The sequence below is a fragment of the Mastacembelus armatus genome, chromosome 9 (assembly GCF_900324485.2).
Source record: "Mastacembelus armatus chromosome 9, fMasArm1.2, whole genome shotgun sequence".
Classification (NCBI taxonomy): domain Eukaryota; kingdom Metazoa; phylum Chordata; class Actinopteri; order Synbranchiformes; family Mastacembelidae; genus Mastacembelus; species Mastacembelus armatus.
In genome coordinates this window covers 1,349,047-1,355,060 of record NC_046641.1, presented here as the reverse complement: position 1 = coordinate 1,355,060, position 6,014 = coordinate 1,349,047, and the positions used below count along the sequence as shown (strand labels likewise).

Genomic DNA, 6,014 nt, shown 5'->3' with positions numbered 1-6,014 from the left:
CAGAAAATATATCAGTAAAAAAGTAGTGGTTTTCTTATATTAGAGTATTTTTAACTCAATAGTATATAGGTATACTATTGAGTTAAAAATACTCATATAGGTATATAGGTATAGGTGTGATCATTAACATTAATGAATGACCTAATTATATTTTTTTCTGTGCTAGTGAGTTTAGGTTACATCTGTAGGTTTAGCAACACTTTTCAACAATGAAAAAATCTCCACATTAATGTTTTAACGGTCCATGCTAAACTCTCAAAGTCACCACTAGGTGGAAGCATAAGACAGCAAAAAGTTCTTTGCTCTGCATGTTGGATATTGAAGCAGAAGCTGTAAAAACACCAATGATGCTTTTATTCACATGGCAAGTTCAGTAATTCAAATTCAATATAGTTCAATATAAATGATATAATTTCTTTTCTACTGACACATAGTTCTGCACATAGGACTACACAACACACGAGTGGTATAGAATTTGGTTATCATCACTTAAAATACACAATACACTTATCAGGATTAGTGTTTGAGTTCACAGCTTTTGGGTTTTTATTATGTAAATGCAAAAAACACAAATAATTGTAACATCTTTTCAAATGTTCAAATGCAAATAAGAGACAAATCGATTCTAAAATATTCTGTTTCCACAAATGTATTATTATTATCATCAGGAATAAATTGCTGTTGTTTTTATTATATAGAAAACAGTGCCCATCATCATCATTACTCACCAAGTCTTAATATGTATGAGACAGGTTTGCCATTGGAGTTACCCTGGTAACCAGACTATTATAGTTTATTAGCAGTAGTATAAAGGTCCAGTATATTGGGAGGAAGTTGGACAGATAAGAACTAATGTATTCTGGGCCTACCTGTATTTTCTAATGTCCTCTGTATGTGCAGTTACAGGGAGCTTGAAAAAAAGTATTTTACAAAATTATAAGGAATCTTACAGAGTACAGAAGCTCATATTTTTTATTTTGGCTGGTGTTCCCTTGCTGAGTGCATCTTTAGTATTTGTCCTGCTTACAGGTTCAGTTATAGCAACAGACATGTCTTGTTAAGATTAAACTCATGACCACTTCCAACCTGGAAGTATTCTGCATGTATTGAAAGTTTTGCTGGATGACATTGAACATGCAAAGTTGCCATAGCATCATACTTGGGTGTGATCATCACCTCAATCCTACAGTAAATATGACCATATAATACCTTCTTTAGCTAGGGTAGATGTTGGTTCTCAGAAATATGGGTCTTTTTTGTACTTAGTTCCACCTCGCTAACAAAACCTTTGTTACTTCAGACATGTTTCCTCTGTGGATTATTCTTTCACATTGCAATTATTTGTTGCTGAATGCAGAATTTAAAAAAAAAGTGAGTTAACAATACGCAATAATAATTGCTCTAGGTTGTGGTTTTGTCTTTTGTATCAGCACCTGCTCAAGTTTTGGTTACATTATAAAGTTCAGCTAGTCCAGTCCAGTCTAGACCAGCCTATACTTTGATTTCATTTGCACACAGTTGATTCTGCATGGTTCAATGTCACTGTCAGAGCTGAAGAGTTCTACCATACATCTTATTAAACGTGACTCCATCTTCAATCTCTCCCTGTCCCTCAGTCAGAGTACCATCCCTACCTGCTTCAAGACCACAACCATCGTCACCCTTCCCAAGAAGAGCCCCCTGACCTGCTTCAATGACTACAGACCAGTAGCACTTACTCCAATAATCATGTGATTTGAGAGAGTGATGCTGGCCCACATTCAGAGCAGCATTGGCCAGACGCATTGAACCCCCTGCAGTACGTATGCCGGCCCAACAGGTCCACCTCAGACCCTCTCCGCACCTGGAAGACAAGGATACCTACATTAGGATTACTGCTGCTATTATTATCATTATGGTTCAATTTGCACATCTGTTACTCTTACTGCTGTTAATTTATCATTACCATATGGTTCTCCTCAGATTGTTAGTATTACTGCTGCTATTTTTATTACCATTTGCACATTGGTTACTTTGCACATAAGCAAATATTGCACACTTATCTAGCACTACAATTGTACATAGCCTATATTTCTATTTCTTTATTATATTTTGTATTATTTCCTCTGGTTTTAGTGCCTATACTTAGTATTTATCTAGTTTATATTCTGTACTTTTACTTGGAATTCACTGTGGACAGCAAAGAAAGAATTTCAGTGTACAGGGAAACAAGCTTTCCTTACTGTGACTATAAACGCTTTGAATCTTGAATCTATACTGTAAGAACTTGTTATTTATAGGGTATAGCAAACAAAATCTGTGACATCTAGAGGTTAAACATCCTAAGAGATAAGAACAATCTGGACACTGGCGATCAAGGGTGGGTCAATTATTGTGGATCATGGAGAGCTGAAACATTTAGTTACTATATGGACACTGTACCTTACAACATTACAACATCTACATTTTCTGTCTGCAAAGCTGCTAACCTCTCTACTCCAACCGTCCGTTTCACCACGTTCCTCTGCCGAGGGATCACTCCTGCTCCCCCTCTCACCCACCACCCTCCTGCAGCCAGCAAACAAAGCCACGTACACTCAGCCATTCGCAGAGGAATTACGCCACTCCTCTTACATTGTGCCCCTCAGGCCGCCCCGTAGTTTGGGAAATCAGGAAGCGATGCGTAAAATGGGACCAGACCTGCAGAGAGTAATGTATTACGTAATGCTACATGCAGGTCAATAAACTGTTATTGCATGTTGGCCTCGAGTTTGCCATGTTTAGCTTTCAGCATATTTAGAGCATGCAGTACCATTGAGGTTATTCCGGAGAATAATCTGGACAGCAGGCAATTTGTTTTGGATTGTTGCTAGTCATGGACATATCCGACATTCTGCATAAAACACGCAGATTTGTCCGCTGTATCGATAAGAATGGCGAGTTACGGCCATGTGATTAGATATTTCAATAGATTGACAGCACTAACCATTCCGGTGTTTGCATTTTTAATCAGTCGCTGCCTTCCTGTTGTCTCTTTGGGTAGGCCCAAAAGCAAAGAGAGTTGTAAAACAGATTAAGGTTTTAGAGATTAATATTAATATATAACCTAGGAATATTCTGTGATAAAACGCTGCCCCTCAAACTATGAATACATTTTCTGTCTCTGAATGGTCGTCTACAATTAAAACCATATTAGGCATAAACCCTATTGCTTCCTAATCCCTCCCCTTTCCCGGAATCTTTTTTTTCCTCCATACTTTATTGAAAACGTTGCACATGCCACATACATAAAGTACAAACATACAATTTCAGTACAAAAGTAACATTCAACTTCCAATAGGGGCAGTGACTGGAATATATCAAAACAAATATATTACATAGACATATGCAATCATTGGGTCCATGTTAAGACATTTTTGTAGATACAGCTTTCAATACTCTATATATATATATATATATTACAATTTCTTTGTAAAAGACAAAATAAAAATAGTTTTTCTCTTTGTGCATTTACATTTATGTATATAATACTTCATAATTAGTAGGTTAATAATATACATTCCATCTTCGATTATTTCATCACTTGCAAAAAAAAATACATGATCATAAAATACTGTGTAGTGCTTCTATATTGTTTATTATGAATTTGGTAATGTCTTTACAAAATTCATTTATGAATAAGCAATGCCAAAAAAGATGAGGCACAGATTCTGTGGAGGAAGAGCAAAAAGAACAATTTGTGTCTAGTTCTTTTTTAAACTTATTCAGGAAGTGTTTTACAGAATAAAGACTATATAGAATCATAAATTAGATTTCTTTAACCTTATTGGTTAAAAAATATTTATGAGGCAACATCCAAACTTTTTTCGTTGATATTACAAGTAAATTTACTCCAGTAAGAAATGATATGGGACTTTGTTGCTATTTCAGATTAAAAAGGGGAATGTGTAGCTTTGTTACCTGTGCAAAACATTTTTCCAAAGAAGTATCACTTAGTCTTGGGAGAGAAACAGGACTTTGATAAGCCCTTTGCACAACATTATTACACCACTAGGGATAGCTCCTATGATCATAGAAAATTCAGCAGGTGAAACAGGCAGATTTTATAAAGAAAGAAACTCATTATTAGTTGTCTTATCAAAAGAATGTTTTGTTCAAACCAAGTTTTAAGAAAGATACTCCTGTTTTTGTGTAAAACATCAGTTGTTCCAGATATAATAACACTGAGGAGAAAAACTGTGCTGGTAGATCAGATTCCACACCACTAGAACCTGCTTGTGAAAGTTGGATATTTTTAGAGGTATTTTGTTTATATTAAAATTGCATAGCAATAAAAAGGGTAGCCCTCAACCTTTATCAAATATCAACTTTGGAATAAAAATCCACATGGAAGAGTCATTTTTAAAGTTTTTCAGGCATCTGATTTTAAGGACATTATTCAATTAAGTTTTATTTGTATAGCGCCAAATCACAATTCAATCATCTCAAGGCACTTTACAAAAAAGAAAAAAACCCAACAAATCCCTTATGAGCAGCACTTGGTAACAGTGGAGAGGAAAAACTCCCTTTAACAGAAGAAAAAACCTCCAGCAGAACCAGACTCAGTATGGGCAGCCATCTGCCTCAGTTATTTAAAGTGGAGAAGTCTAACAGATAAAGACATCCATTTTTGAAGGGGTTACAACTACAGCTTTTTTATGTAGTGTATTAAATTTTTCTACAGAACTTTGCTGGAATTTTAACAGGAGAGAAATGATTTTCCTGTAACTACCTTGCAGTCCTAAAGCCATTTGAGATGAGATGAACTTCTTTAATCCCTGAAGGAAAATTCAGGTAGTCTTGTAGTTAATTAGTCAGTCAGTAGTGAGAGCAGTCAGTAGTCAGATGTCATCTGCCATTGGCTAAGGTGTTGTAGAGCCTGATGGCAGTGGGGATGAAGGATCTCCTGCATCATTCAGTCCTGCAGCACAGTGAGTCGTCCACTGCAGCTGCTTCTCTGGTTCATCAGGATGTTGTGAGTGTGGTCAGTGTATTCCAGGATGGCCTCTACCTTTTTCTGTGTGCATCTCTACACCACAGCCTCCAGTGAGTCCAGCCTCGTTCCAGTCACTGAACCAGCTTTGTCCAACTGCCTTGCACCCTTCTGCTTTATGCTGCCTCCCCAGCAGACTGCAGCATATGTGTAAAACTTATGAATTCACCAAGTGTTGGATTGTTCACCCACTAATAGGGAACGTGAGCTGGGTTTAGACCGTCGTGAGACAGGTTAGTTTTACCCTACTGATGATGTGTTGTTGCAATAGTAATCCTACTATCTGCTACCTGCTAACTTGCTACCACAGTCTGGTAAAACATGTGCAGCATCTTCCTGCAGATGTCAAAGAACCTAAGCCGCCTTAGGAGGAAAAGTCGTCTCTGCCCTTTTTTATATAGAACATCTGTGTTCAGTGACTAGTCCAACCTGTTATCCAGCTATACCCAGATATGTGTGGGATGTCACCACTTCAGTGTCCGCACCACAGATGTTGACTGGAGAAGGAGAGGATTTAGACCACCATTTTCTTGGTTTTAAAGGTGTGCAACAGGAGGCAGGTTTTGTGACTCCAGTCACTGAAGGATTTTGTTCAGACCCCTGTACTCCTCTTCTTGTCCCTTCCTGAAACATGCAACAATAGCAGTATCACCAGAATGACACTTTTGAGAATGTCTGCCTTTTTACTTTTTAGTGATTGTTGCAATATGAATAGTGAAGTTAATACACTCAGTAAAGCAATGAAGCTCACATTTCTCACAGAAATTACACAAAACCAAATCCCAGAGAGGCAGACTGACAGTAGATTATACTCCAGAACTAGACACTGCTCTGTTGCAGGCAGCTGGGCTTGCAGCTACGCCCTAACATGACACTGCTGTTGTATTTCTGTAACGTGATATCCTGCGTAGACATGGTGGACGGATACATTGTGGACTTTGCGTGGACCATGCTAACCATCATGTTCCATACACTGGGGCTGTGCATAGCCTACTGGGGACTG

The 6,014-nt window shown here is 37.6% G+C and overlaps 1 long non-coding RNA gene across 1 annotated transcript; it reads right to left on the bottom strand.

The window, feature by feature from the left end:
• Positions 1-369: 369 nt before the first annotated feature.
• Positions 370-3,149, bottom strand: LOC113139055 (uncharacterized). The gene is made up of 3 exons (XR_003296515.1): positions 2,966-3,149; positions 2,469-2,679; positions 370-1,843 (listed from the first exon to the last, which is right to left on the bottom strand). It is a non-coding gene; the product is annotated as an uncharacterized LOC113139055 (long non-coding RNA).
• Between the last annotated feature and the right edge of the window lie 2,865 nt (positions 3,150-6,014).